Source organism: Mytilus edulis, unplaced genomic scaffold (assembly GCF_963676685.1).
Source record: "Mytilus edulis unplaced genomic scaffold, xbMytEdul2.2 SCAFFOLD_882, whole genome shotgun sequence".
Taxonomy (NCBI): Eukaryota; Metazoa; Mollusca; class Bivalvia; order Mytilida; family Mytilidae; genus Mytilus; species Mytilus edulis.
In genome coordinates, this window is record NW_027268515.1 from 1 (window position 1) to 15,626 (window position 15,626).

Sequence of the window (15,626 nt, forward strand, 5' to 3'; positions counted from 1 at the left end):
GTCTGCATATTTACAATTGATATTAGACAATATCGCTATGTGATATAGGAAAAGTTTTTATCGATACGCTTCTTCATAGACTGTTTAATTCCTGCTTCAATTGTGTACATTTGACTCATGTTATTCTTTGTATTGACTGAAGCTATGTATTTTTTCAACCCAATATTATGTTATTCGTTTCTTTGCCATATTAGGAAAATGGACCAATGTGACACTATGGAAACATCTAGTGGAGGGTCGCATTATAGTTCCATGTATCCAACAGCAAGAAAATCGCCGTTCATCATTGATGCAAGAAGCAAATATAAAGGTATGGAGCCTTAGGTTTAATCAAAAGCAAAAGATATCTTCAATGTCATTTATACATACAAGCACGTGTGATTAAAAATTGACACGATTTTAGTAGAAAAAACAATTGCAGTGTGCACTTTTGATATCGGCGTATACAGTAAACGCATGTTTACTGCGAAAGCTTTAATCAATGGTTATTGCTTGAAGAAATGCCAAATTAACTACTGTAACAATATCATAAAATACTCGCATACAGCTGTTTGGTTGCTTACTTTTATAAAATCTTGTATACAGGAAAAGAAGTTTGCTTGTCTATTTTCACAGTATTTATTTACCATGTTAAATGTATCAAAGTAATGAAAATGTGATTGCGTGTTATAAGCAAAAATATATAAGATAGTAGTGCTCTTACTATTGTCCATTGGTGTCCAGAATATAACACATCCACACTAAAAGTTGTATCTGATTGGCAATTGCACTGATTATGTTTGCTACAGGTAAAACGGTACTATTAATTCTGCATAGGCGACAATACTGACTATTTTCAACTTTTATAATAAACCTGGATATAACAGTTATGTGTGGTGTGAATACTTTATTATTCTGTTTTAAAAATTAAAGCCAAATAGTATCATCACCAACTTCGAACGGAGCTTGTTTAATGTTATCAATGCCAACCGTCATTTTACACCAAATTTATGAAAAAATTTCAATACATGTAGGTTTCAAAATTGTTATTGTAAATATTCACACTGCAGTTATTCACAGATAAATGAAAATAAATATTGTACCCTTACATTCAATCACAGAGCTCCTAAGCTGACTTCCTTTGCCTGCATTGGGTACACAAAAAGCCGACCTAATACTGGGAAAATTTAATAGTACCGTTTTCCCTTCAGATTTTTAACTAATGTAAGAACTATGAGTCGCGATCGAAAGCTTTTCATATTATCAGTATACTGATATGTATCAACTTTTTGTACATTATATACAGTTATTTTTGTCATTAGATTTAACTTCCTTAATTAATAAAAAAAAAGAAGATGTGGTATGATTGCCAATGAGACAACTGTCCACAAGAGACCAAAATGACAAAGACATTAACAACTATAGGTCACCGTGTTTTTTCCGTATTATTCATTGTTTTGATTTATGAGGTATATTATTTCGATGTTGACAATGGAGTAAACATCAACCGAAACAAAATTCCATTGTCGGTATTTCTCGGTGTCTTCAGTATCTTTTGAATTGCGCATTTTTTTTTTTAAATTATGATTGGGCCAAGGAATTTCATTACAGCGAAATCGGTTTTTTTTGCAAAAGGCGTTGTAGATACATCGAGCAATTGTATTTATAAATATTTAAACGTCACCACACATACCATTGCTCTTTTATATCGATAATTGTGGTCAGCCTATGGCAGAAGCGAATCGATAAAAGCGAATCTTATATGAAATAGCGATATTGTCTTACATGAACGAGTTGCATTGTGGTTAATCTCAGACGAATTTTTACATTTTTATGAAGAATGAAAGATTCCTCGGTACTGACAGACTATTCTGCTAAAAGCAGGGCAACATTTAACACGACAAACGTCTACCTGTATAACTTTCATAAATTGTGAAATATATCAGCAAATAAGTTGAAGTAAACGATACAATCGATATGTTAAAGGGATAGTAGCTACGATTTTGACAAAATTATGAACAAGTTTTAAAGCTGCTAAAATCAAAGATATTTACTAAATATAAGCAATAAGGTCGCTAAAATATTTTAATAAACTACAGAAGTGTTAATAATTGATAATTCATATCGTGTTGTGTGCCTATTCACCTCATTAATTATGCATCGGGTTTACTTCCCGAACTTTGTCGACATAGCGAGTGAGCTAACCAAGATATATATAGATACGAACACGTGCTTTTTGTTTTCTTACATATTTGATAATAATTACTCTTTATTAAACGTACATATTTGACGCCATTTATCAAATTATGTAAATAAAAAATATTAGAAATACCTGCATATTATTCCAACCCAAGATTCTCCAACAATGGCGATATTATACACTTGTTATTACATTTGTATGACCAAACCATGCCGATAATGTATACACGTGTGTGTGTTAAATCGGGACCTCCATGAAGGATACACTTGAAGAATAATACTAAAGTTTAGGAAGTTGATTTGTAATTTCTTCTAAGGTGGGAGATTACTGCCCGTAAATTTATAAACATATTTTTGACAATTATGAACATGTTGATTTTTTTTCATGTGATCTGGAAAATTTAAGAAATGTAAACATTACGCAAACCGTCGGCTACTTCTGTTTGACTTTGCCTGCGTCGCAGGTGTTTTGAGTGATTTTATTGACCGATCTCATCGACGCTTTTTATTTTTTAATTTACAATAACTTGTCTGCACCTCTTTTTTTTGTTTCTTTTCTCGGTGAAACTGTAAATTCGCGTACCATTTCCGAAATAACGTTCCCCTGTTCGACCATTTTCCCTTCGAGGCACAATGTGCGATTGCGCATTGGGAACTGAAGAGTAAAGGTCATATGAATAAGGGTTGGGCTTAACATCGAATTATTATCTATAGATAATAAATAAATGTAGGTGTTAAACGTTAAAAAGCTTCTAAATGCTTAATGGAACGTAATCAGTAATTGTTTTAATCTTAATTATTTTACTTTTTGTACAAAATCCGGCATATAGATTAAAAAAGTAATTTTAATGAAAATCGTAGCTACTATCCGTTTAAGTAAAAGAAAAATAAATGCACGATTCATCAATTGTAATTGTACACATGCAATTGATATCATGTAACAAAATTAATGGAATGCTATTTCGATGAATTCAATTTTCAAAAAATAAAAATCACCTATAATAATTCAATGATATTGCTAAATTTTATAATGTGAATGCCATCTTTTCTAATAAAATGTTAAATAACTGCTGTAGTTTTCTCATATGAAATAAGAACGACAACAAGTCACAATGTATGTCAAGAAACCCTGTAACATTATTCACAATTAAAGTCCATGACAGGTTTAAATTAAATGTTATTGGTAAATTATCATTAAATTATGTACAAAAGTAAGGCTTAAATCTACCTATCATATCGAAAAATGTTGTTTTACCCATTTAGTTGACATTGTTAACAATGGAAAAAGAGGGACGAAAGATACCAGAGGGACAGGCAAACTCATAGATGAAAACAAATTCAGACAATCAATTCAAGCCAACACGATTACTAATTACACCTGGAAACGAGTATGCAAATAGAAAACATAATTCCTAACAAGGAAAATGTGCAACTACTGTTACCGAACTTTGAAGATACAATATCTTTTATCCTAATAAAAAACTTAAACAGGTATTGAGAATCAAATTAAGCAAACTCAGACTATCAGACTATAACAATTCAGATACTACGAATAAAAATAAAATTGAGAATTGAAGTGGAGATATGTTAGAGACACAACAACCCGACAAAACGGGTCTTTAACACAGCAAGAAAATCCCACACCCGAAGGCGGGCGTTAGGTGGCCCCTTAACGAAATGTGTAATAGTTCAGCGAAAATGGACATCACACTAAACTCCTAATCATTTAAATGAACTAAAATTAAAAAAAAGTATAACAGACTTACAAAGACCAGAGGCTTCTTTCTGACCCGGGACAGGTCAATAATATGGCAGGGTAAAACAGGTTAAGTGAGGTATCAACCCTCCCCTATACCTCTAGTCAATGTGAAATAAACACACACACAGCAATACGCCCAGTAAATCTAAGTTCAAAGGAATTGTCCGCGTCTAATGCCAGAATAGGTAACAAAATAAACTAAGCAAATTGTAAATGATACATGAAATAACAAAGGACTACTAGCATTTACTGACATGCCAGCTCCAGACCTCAGTTAAACTTATTCAAGATTATGCCTTCATGATATAAAAATCAAGTACAATCCTCCCGTAAGCGGTTTAGTATTGTACCATTATAAAATACATGTGAAGAACAGAACCCGTATCATGCCAACAACTGGTTTTCAGAATGAATATGTTTCCGATGCAGAAACGCTATGAGTGAATCAATATTTATACCAACATATGCCGTCTTCAATAGACAAATTTCGAGGTCTATGTATTTTCGTCAAAAACTTTTGTTTTAGTGAACGTCATTAGAGCGTTTATGGGCATCGTCACTTCTGTTCCAATGTTAAGCGAATGGTTGGAAAACTATTATGCTATATTGCATGAATTATTCGCCAAACTGAATTCTCATAATTGACAATCAGCACTGCATCGGAATGGCCCGAGTCACCTTGATAACACAACAATTTAAATTTTACACGATCATAAACTTTTGCTTAAATTTTAAGAATTATTGAACACAATGTTTTAAAGTAGTTTTTTTCTCACCAAAACGTATTTGTCATTGCCGAAAACCACCTTTTCCGCATGAAGTGTCTGCATATTTACAATATTTCACATACAACAATATTGCTATTTCATAAAAGAAACATCTTTTACCAATTCGCTTTTTTCATAGACTGGTGGTGGTAGATTTATGCACGATTAAAACATATTTATAGTACATATAACCAATTTTATTTGCTAATTAAGAAGCGGAATAAAATAATTTAAGACAGCAGGGAAGATTAACTTTGTAGTTTTATAGCTTTTACTGATAAAAAGAATGAGAACTTTATATTGTAAATTTTACGATGTCTCTGATGTGACCTTGGGGTCAGATTTGTATAACATTGCTATTTGATTTATTGTCTAAATTGTATATCACTTTTTCACGTGTAGAAAACCATGTGAGTGGATTCCTTACTTCTTATTGGTCAATGATCTTGCGGGGTCAACACAAGTTTACGTGCCATGTGTGCACTTCCTTTTATCATTAACTTTCGCCTTGATAACTTGTGATTCTAAAACATTGCGTGAAATTTAAATTTCCAAGCTTAGTTATTCCACCAATGCCTTGTTCTTCATCAACCGTAATGAACACTGTTGTACATCCAGTTAACACCAGCTTGCTTCAAGACAACACTTCGACGCCTCCCTCGGGTGGGGGATCCACTCTTAATGTAAGAGTGTATTTGTGGCAGATTTTTCTCCCCACCTTTGCTATTATTTGTCATTTATTCAATTGATTTGATTTTAGTTGATGTAATTTCGTATTAATTATGTATTATAATTGCATATTAATTATGAACTTTTATGTCAAATGTTTTATTTGCAAATTGTATATTTTTGCATTTTATGATTTTGAATAAATGACCTTTTTTCGTCAATCTTGTTTTTATAGATATAGCAAAACAAGCTCAAACTCTGGCTGACATGTTTATATGTCAATAAGTTTATGGTATCTGTCTGTCTGTCTTAAAACCAATTTTATTTGCTAATTAAGAAGCGGAATAAAATAATTTAAGACAGCAGGGAAGATTAACTTTGTAGTTTTATAGCTTTAACTGATAAAAAGAATGAGAACTTTATATTGTAAATTTTACGATGTCTCTGATGTGACCTTGGGGTCAGATTTGTATAACATTGCTATTTGATTTATTGTCTAAATTGTATATCACTTTTTCACGTGTAGAAAACCATGTGAGTGGATTCCTTACTTCTTATTGGTCAATGATCTTGCGGATCAACACAAGTTACGTGCCATGTGTGCACTTCCTTTTATCATTAACTTTCGCCTTGATAACTTGTGATTCTAAAACATTGCGTGAAATTTAAATTTCCCATCCGCAAACCTCCCTTTATTAATCATTACAAGTAGTTTTGTTAATAGATTTGTTTTTTAGTTGGGCAGATTTTTCTCCCCACCTTTGCTATTATTTGTCATTTATTCAATTGATATGATTTTAGTTGATGTAATTTCGTATTAATTATGTATTATAATTGCATATTAATTATGAACTTTTATGTCAAATGTTTTATTTGCAAATTGTATTTTTTTGCATTTTATGATTTTGAAAAAATGACCTTTTTTCGTCAATCTTGTTCTTATAGATATAGCAAAACAAGCTCAAACTCTGGCTGACATGTTTATATGTCAATAAGTTTATGGTATCTGTCTTGTCTGTCTTAAAATAAGTGTTAGTAAATGATGTATTTTTTTCAATTTCATATGTTATTTGATGTCTTATTTGCATTTATTTTTTTTATTATTTTCAGCGTACATGTTATTAAATATGTCATGAATTTTAACTTATTTTGAAAGTAAATTATTTGATGAATAATGTATCAAACATGCAATGCAAATCAGCTTTAGGCGTGTTCGGTACATGTAGCAAGTGCGTTTACTTAAAATAGGAAACGCATAATTTTGTTTATGGGTAAACTGAAGCTCGCCTTTTGGCTGTTTTGAAGACCCATTTGTGGTTTATGCTGTTTTCTGCTTTTTTGTCGGTTTGTATCTCATTGACATATTCCCCATTTCCTTTGCCAATGTTTTCATTTTTTATTTAAAGATTGAGCTGTTTGTATTTGAGTCAATGATTATTTTATATTGTTTCTTGTAGGTCTTAAAACTGTAAAACTACTTTTGAATGACGGAGCGGATTTAAATGTTGTCAATGATTACAAGAGACACCGTTGTATATCATGATAAAGTGTCACGATAGGTCATCGGTACATATGCTCCTTCCAATCATGTTGAAAGGAGCAAATCCAAATTTGGGCGAAGCAGTGCCACTGGTCAACGCTGCCAAAAGGAATTTTGATGCCGTTGTTAAATCACTTTTGGATCAAGGGGCAGAAATTGATAAGAAAAATCAACATGGAGATTCTGCACTAATGGCCACCTTAAAAACTCCTAATTGTTACAAGCAAGGTGAGTTACATTCAATGGTCTGTGTTTGTAGTTTTTAGTCTTTCTCAGAAGTTATATAATACACAAACACGTATGATGTGATCGGTTTATTAGAAAAAAACACTGGTTAACACCTTTTGGCTGGGGAATAGTGGCATATTATTCTCTTCTTGATTCGACATATGTTATACATTTATTGATCCTCATTTAAAACATTAAATGATGATCTTTTATGTCTGACCTTGCACAATAGAGGAAATAACTTTACCTCTATAGATGTATATTTTACATACATTAATATAAATTCATAAAAAAATACATAGCATATTTGTATAATTTGTTTTTTACAAATTGTGCAATCAAATACATACAAATATAACGACTATCTAACGGTCGTGATCATTTATCCAACAATCATACTCATTCATGCAACAGTTTAAAAAAGGAAGATGCAGATACTTTAGTCTGGGAGAAGATGATTCATTTATGAGTTCTAATATGCTTTCAACTTGTTTTTAGTAACTGCAATTAGTCCTTTTTAACCGGATTTTTGTGACAAAAATGTCGGTTATTGATTTGGGGATGTACGGCGGGCGGGCGGGGCGGGCGGCAATCAAATGTTATCCGTGCATTAACTCATGAACCGTTCAACCAAAGCTTTTAAAATTTTAATATGTGTTACTGACAACTAAATGAAGGTTTTGATTTTTACCGTTCAGGAATTATGGTTCTTGAAAGATTGAAAAATGGAGTTTCCAGTCGTGTCCGTGCATATACGCATGAACTCTTCTACCTAAACTTCCCAAATTTTAATATGTTGTTACTGGTGACAAAATGGAGGTCAAGTTTAATAATGGCGATTTTGACTTTTACCGTTCAGGAGTTATGGTTCTTGAAAGATTGAAAAATGGAGTTTCCAGTCGTGTCCGTGCATTTACGCATGAACTGTTCTACCTAAGCTTTCAAAATTTTAATATGTTGTTATTGATGACAAAATGGAGGTCAAGTTCAATAATGACGATTTTGACTTTTACCGTTCAGGAGTTATGGTTCTTGAAAGATTGAAAAATGGTGTATCCAGTCGTGTCTGTGCATTTACGCATGAACTGTTTTACCAAAGCTTCCCAAACTTTAATATGTTGTTACTGATGACAAAATAGAGGTCAAGTTCAATAATGACGATTTGACTTTTACCGTTCAGGAGTTATGGTTCTTGAAAGATTGTGAAATGGCGTTTCCATTCACGTTGTTGCATATATATTTACTCATGAACCATTCAATCTTATATTATAAGCTTTTCAAATTTTAAGATGTTGATACTGATGACAAAATGGAGGTCAAATTTGATATTGACGATTTTCATTTCACCATTCATCAGTAATGGTTCTTGTGATATTGCCAGGACACAAATAAATATTAATAAATCCGGTTTGCTGTCGTTGTGACAGCCTCTTGTTATGTGTTTTGTTACTATTGGTTTTATACTAATTGTTGTGTGATTCGTACCTGTATTTTGAGTTAAGCTAGTTGCTACTGACTTAACGTTTGTTATTTTGTTGCCAATGTTCCAGGTAAGGGAAGGCTTGAGCCCGAAAACACATGTTTTGTAAACGTAATAAATGTTTTACTGGTAAAGTCGGGATTTTGTTACTCAAAATTACTTAAACACCTTTACTAAATTCTTCCATGGATACATTGATGTACATAAATCAAGCCATTAGCTTTTGCGTTGCATTGTTTTATATTGGTTATTTCGGGTTTGTTTATAGCTGACTATGTGATATGGGTTTGTTCATTGTTAAAGGCCGTATGCAGATCTATAGTGGTTCACATCATTTGTCATTGTGTCTCATTTTTAAGGTTGTTTCATTGGCAATTATGACATATCTTATTTTATATTAACCACGCCACAATTATTATTTTTCTTGTTTCGTCTGTCATATAATTTTCGTGTATTATTTTGTTATAATTTAGGCCAGCTTTTTTCTAATTGTTTAACATTTCAACGTGAACATGTTCGGGCTTTTTATATCCGACTATAAGGTATTTTGTTTAGTTCTAAGCTGTACGGTAGTCTATAAATGCCTATATTCTCGTCTTTTAAATTTTGGTGAAGATTTGTTTTATTTGCATTTATACTACATCTCCTCATTTATTATAGGATAAAACAAATCTTTTCTAGATGTTATTTTTGGGTAAACCGGGGCGGTTAACCCTCTTGCTGCCGACCGTTTTTCAAGGTTGCATTTCATATGCCGGAAAATACGACAGCTCAACGTCTGTGACGTAACATGCCAAACAACAACGTCATTCGATATATGACGTCACGACAAAATGACCACTACATTTGGGACCAATTGGAGAAAAACATAACCCTGTTTATTCTTCCGTATTTTAATTGAAAGAGATACAGCATTGATAAGAAGCTTGCATAAATTTATCCATGGACATATGTGTCCCTCCGGCACTGCCGGTTTGGACATATGTGTCCCTCCGGCAGCAAGAGGGTCAAAGACTTGTATGTCAAGTTTGTGAGTAAGAGACCCAGTTTACAAATCAATAACCTCAAGAAAAATGAGTTTAATCCTTATAATTCTTCTTAATTTACATTATTTGTTTGATGGCTACCATATTTACCATCAAAAGCACAATGGCATGTCGTAACTAAGGAGTACGCCGCCATCTTGACCTTCTTAAAACCACGAATGTCCGAAAAATGCAACAGAATCTAAAATTAAATAGCATCTACCTCAAAATTTCATTTTACTTAGATATCATCCGAATTTGAAGCGTACAAGTAACGAAATACTCTTCCGTCTGACAGTTTTCAATCGTATGACGTCGTGTTTTGCCATGACGTAAATTCGTCAAATCAGTTGTGAAATTTCCCGGAATTATATACGAATCTAAATGTTATACATTTTCAAAACTTATTATTATTTCTTTTCTGTTATATATGTGTTGTGTACAAGTTATCATTTTGTACAAATTATAATTTGTACAAAAAAATTGTACAAATTATAATTTGTATTTTGACTTTGTACAAATTGTAATTTGTACAAAAAGTGCCTGTACACATTATAATTTGTACAAAATAAGGCTAAATTTCACTTATAACTTGTACAATATTTTAAATATAATAAGTTTCAAATCAAATGATAAAAAATAAATTCAATTTTAATTACGAATCAATATGAAACACACTGATAACTCTATTTACAATACTATACAATAATATATAATGCTCTTATTTGTTTGAGCAGGTTAGCGAACCATGACACCTCGAATTACACAATACATTTTGCTTTTTACATTTACACTTTGAATTGTTACAACCGCCTTTACATTTGCAAGAGAGATAACCCTGTCCACCAGTTTTTGAAATTTTTTTCACAGCTTCCCTAAGGGAAAGTTGTAAATCTGGAATTTGTGTAACTGACAAAGAAGAGTCACTAATTGATTCTAGTTGGTTTCTGCTTAAGACTCCTGATAAATTACCAGCTATTGTCCCTACACGATATCCAAAATTTCCTACTTCTACAACAACACCTTGTATGTTCCTTGGATCGGTCGGTGCTCGGTCATATTGTGGTATTGGGATAATAACATTGTCTCCAACAGATAACTCACTCAGTTTCTGTTTTGTATTTCTTGTAAGGACATCTGCTTGGATTTGTTGGCCAGACAATGCACGTTTTCTAGCACGAATGATTGGGGTTTCGACTTCCTCTGATACTACTTCAATAGTTGTACTTGTTGATCCAGAATCGTTAAGTTCTCTTTCTGATTCTACCGATTCAGCATCTGTGTTTTCATCCGTTCCATCAATCTCAATTTCACTGTTCTCCTCTGAAACCTCTTTAAACACTTTCTCCAGATCTTCCTCAGTTTCAAGATTTGGCAAAAGTTCCTTGGGCAAAGAAGATGAAGATAAACCTATCTTTGGGTCAGAACCAAACAGAGCATGATAAGGCGATTGATCAATTACACTGTGATATGATCTATTTTTCTGAAATTGCACGAAGCGCAAACCTTCAGACCACTGTCGTGTGTCATTGTCATTCATCCATGATATGAGCATTTCTTTAATGTCTGCATTTGCTCTTTCTACAGATCCTTGACTTTGGGGATGTCTTGGTCGTCCATGAACTATTACTAATTCTGACCATAACGATTTCAGTTCAGTAATTATATGTGCAGTGAACTCTCTTCCATTATCGCTTTGGAGGATATGGGGTGCACCAAAGAGAAGAAAAATGTCAAGTAATTGATACGCAACTTCAGCAGCTCTCTTAGATTTCAGAGCTCTAAGCACACTAAATTTGGTAAGATGATCTTGATAATGCATTATCCATTTAAATTCCTGGTCGGGGACAGATTGAAGGTCTACAAGGTCAACCTGCCCTCTACAGTTGAAGTCAGCAGAAATTATAGGTTTAACAACAAGTTTTGATATGTCAGAACGCTTTCTTTTCAAGATACATTGTTCACAGTTGGTTGTAAATATGCGTATTGCTTCCCGGCTAATGTTAGCAAAATGTTTTTTGAGTTCTTTGTTAGTTTTATGGAGACCTCCATGACCGACCCCAACATGTGCTGTTTTTATGATATCATACATATCCTCAATGGATAAGTAGTAAAGTATGGTGTCATCTGAAAGTAAGAATTAAACCATTTTGAGTATGGCACAAAACTAAACTTGTATTTTGTTCTGAAGATAATTATGTTATGAGCCCTAAAAGCAATATTCTTGTTCAAATATTATAAATATAAGCAGATCTGTGAAATAGTTAAGCTCATATTGTCGTCTGTTTTGTGACCTAAAGTTCCTTAAATAATACGTGTTCACCCTTATTTACTGTGATCATATAGAGTTACGATTTTAGGTTGCATAGTTTGATTATTTTGATACATCGTCATGAATATGCATGAAATATTTGCCACTGAACCTTAAGCAACCAACAATCAATCAATCAATTAAAATTCCAGGATGGGATAGATTTTTGTTTACATTCGATTTCAGACCCCCTTCTATATTTGTCATATAAAACAAAACAAAACTTACCATTTCCTCCTTTTTTGATGAGCTTTTCAATATCTGCAACTTCAATAATATCATATTTCTTTAGCAAATGTCTGTCTTGGTCACTTTTCTTCGATGCCTCTTTTGCATTTTTAACTTTAGAAATTAACTCATTCAATTTGTCCCTAGTATAAAGATGGTTGTGCTTAGATGTATTATTCTCAGCAAATTGCTGAACTTCTTGATAAAATTTATCCTGTTGATCAACAATACTAGCCATTTTTTTAACACCTTAACTTTTACTTTTGTAAATGACCATGTGAAACACCAGTGAACAGGAGTTCAATTTATAACCTCAAGGCAAAATAAAGGAATCAATATGAATTTAAAAATAGCATTGAACAGTTTTTATAGTGGGTATCAATACATTTTTATCACAATATCCATATGATAAATTGTTGTACAAGTTATAAGTGAAATTTAGCCTTATTTTGTACAAATTATAATTTGTACAGGCACTTTTTGTACAAATTATAATTTGTACAAAGTCAAAATACAAATTATAATTTGTACAATTTTTTTGTACAAATTATAATTTGTACAAAATGATAACTTGTACACAACATATGCATTAAAAAAGAAACAAGTCTACTGTTTTGATTTTTGTTTTTCAATCTCAATTTGATGAAAATCCCGAGATCCATTTGTGTATGTGTCTTGCACATGAATACATTACTGAAGTGTATGATAGTAGTTTCGGAAACTATAAAATTGAGAATGGAAATGGGGAATGTTTCAAAGAGACAACAACCCGACCATAGAAAAAAACAACAGCAAAAGGTCACCAACAGGTCTTCAATGTAGCGAGAAATTCCCGCACCCGGAGGCGTCCTCCAGCTGGCCCCTAAACAAATATATACTAGTGTAGTGATCATGAACGCCATACTAATTTCCAAACTGTACACAAGAAACTAAAATTAAAATAATACAAGACTAACAAAGACCAGAGGCTCCTGACTTGGGGTAGGCGCAAAATTGCGGCGGGGGTAATTATGTTTATGAGATCTCAACCCTCCCCCTATACCTCTAGCCAATGTAGTAAAGTAAACGCAAACAATATGCACATTTAAAATTCAGTTCAAAGAAGTCCGAGTCTGATGTCAGAAGATGTAACAAAAGAAAATAAACAAAATGACAATAATATATAAATAACAACAGACTACTAGCAGTTAACTGACATGCCAGCTCCAGACTTCAATTAAACTGATTGAAAGATTATGATTTAATCATATGAATATCAGGCACAATCCTTCCCGTTAGAGGTTTAGTATCATACCATCATAACATATATGAGAATAACATAACCTGTGTCATGCCAACAACTGGTTTTTGAATAAATGTGTTTAGTTCCGATGCAAAGACCCTATAAGTGAATCAATATTAACGCCAAAATGTGCAATCTTTTATGACCTGACAACAGTATCGTAATTATTTCCCTTGTTAATAAGTCTATTTAAAGGTTTTGTTAGTTTCTGAGGTGATGATCGAAGTGTAAACAGAGTAAACCGAGGTGTAAACCGAGTGGAAACAATGTAATTGACCAATCCCGTTCAAGTATTTATAGATATGAAATCATATAAGAATTATATATATTTAACACTCTGAAATGTGTCTATCCCTAAAACGTGTCCAATTCCCTCAAACGTCATCATATGACGTCGCTAAACTGCAATACATGTCTAGTTGCAAAATGGCGCCAAAACGATAATCTGTTTTTGAGCGCCCAATTGTGTCCATTCAATTTTTTTAAAAGAAGGTCAAACGTGTTTGGTTCATATGACACCATAATATTTCTCTTTTAAAAGCACAGAAACAAATTCTGCATGAATCAAGTCGTGCATTACCCTCATACATTATAAAAACATGTAGGCATCATCTGACGATATGAGTACAATAGAGTTCACTTAGTAAACTAGGATGTTACAGTACAAAACTAATGAATTGCAATGTTCATGCTTTTTCTAAATTCGCATCTCATATTTGCCGCGGGAAATTAAGCAATAAGCAGTCAATAGTTACGTGAGTGTTGCAAATTAAGCTTGCAATGATGCGTAATATAAATAACCATTGTTGAGGGGAATAAATGATATTAAATGCCCAAATTATTTACAGTGAAAGGCTACAAGCAAAAATGTATAACATTGTTCGTTGAGAAATACCTATATCTAAAATTAAAATTGAGAATGGAAATAGGGAATGTGTCAAAGAGACAACAACCCGACCACATTGAAATACTACATTTTGATAAATATTCCTAAAGTAATGAACAAGAAAAGTTCTCGCTCGGACACACACTCCATAATCTAGTAAATCTGTATTTTAAAACAATGATAATTAAATAAATAAAAAATTAATAAAACCGCTGGAAGTAAATAAGAAAATGTAATTGTTTTATTTTTTAACCTGGTGTCTGTTTATATGAGAGCAGAAGTCACTGTGCGCAGTAGTGTAGCATGTCCTGAAAATTTGTCTATACGGACTACTTCATATTCTGTTAGATTTCTAAGGGTAGCTACCTCGAGTTTTTTTGAGAATCCAACCGAACCCGAAGTATTTTATCATATTGACACGTACTACACAAAATTGCCGTAAAAGTTTTTGATTCACGGAGGTATATTAGAGTTTTGAGACGTTCTAGTGTTTTTACCTGGACACATTTGAGGGATGTCAAATCGGACACATTTGAGCGATTTGTGAATGAAGGGACACGTTTTGGCAAAAGAGGCATGGTTGGGGAAAACCGGACACGTTTGGTAGTGTTACATATATATGCAAAATTTAATGAGAAAAATATGTAATCATCCGCTTATTTTGTAGATTTTTCAAAAACAATCAAAATACTCTTAATGGCCGGGGCTTCAGCGAACCAGACAGATAGAACTGGTATGACTCCGATTGAAGCAATAATAAGATCCCAAAACTTACTTGAGACGTCGTACTATGTATCGAAGACAGATAAAGATTTGTGCAGCAAAGTCTCCCTACTTTTAGAGCATGGAGCCAATCCAAACATAAAGGAGTCAGATCAAGATTCGTTTTTGATATTAGCAGTAGAACGTCTTCTTCCATTAGTAGTTGCCAAGCTCCTTGAATATGGTGCAAATGTAAACCACACTGGGCAATTTAAAAGAACTGCATTACATAAAGTGTTATTAGCAGGCAAGTACAATCTCAAAGTTCTAGCAAACTGTTTCTTGTGAAAGTCTGTACACTTATCGTCTTGCACTGACAAATCTTCTTTTTTTTACAATATTAATACATCTCACTCGATAGTTAGCGATAAATATTTACTGAATTCTTTTTTTAATGAAAAAAAGCAGTCTAGACTGTTAGTCACACTGTAGCCTTTGATAAAGCATTACACATACTACAATCAAATCACAAGGTAACTATTACACATATTGTAATCAGGTATTTCCTTGT

General features: G+C 32.9%; 1 long non-coding RNA gene across 1 annotated transcript; it reads left to right on the forward strand.

Moving 5' to 3' along the window:
* The first annotated feature begins 192 nt into the window (after positions 1-192).
* Positions 193-15,396, forward strand: LOC139507618 (uncharacterized). Its single transcript, XR_011660770.1, has 3 exons — positions 193-310; positions 6,831-7,141; positions 15,021-15,396. It is a non-coding gene; the product is annotated as an uncharacterized lncRNA (long non-coding RNA).
* Positions 15,397-15,626: the final 230 nt, after the last annotated feature.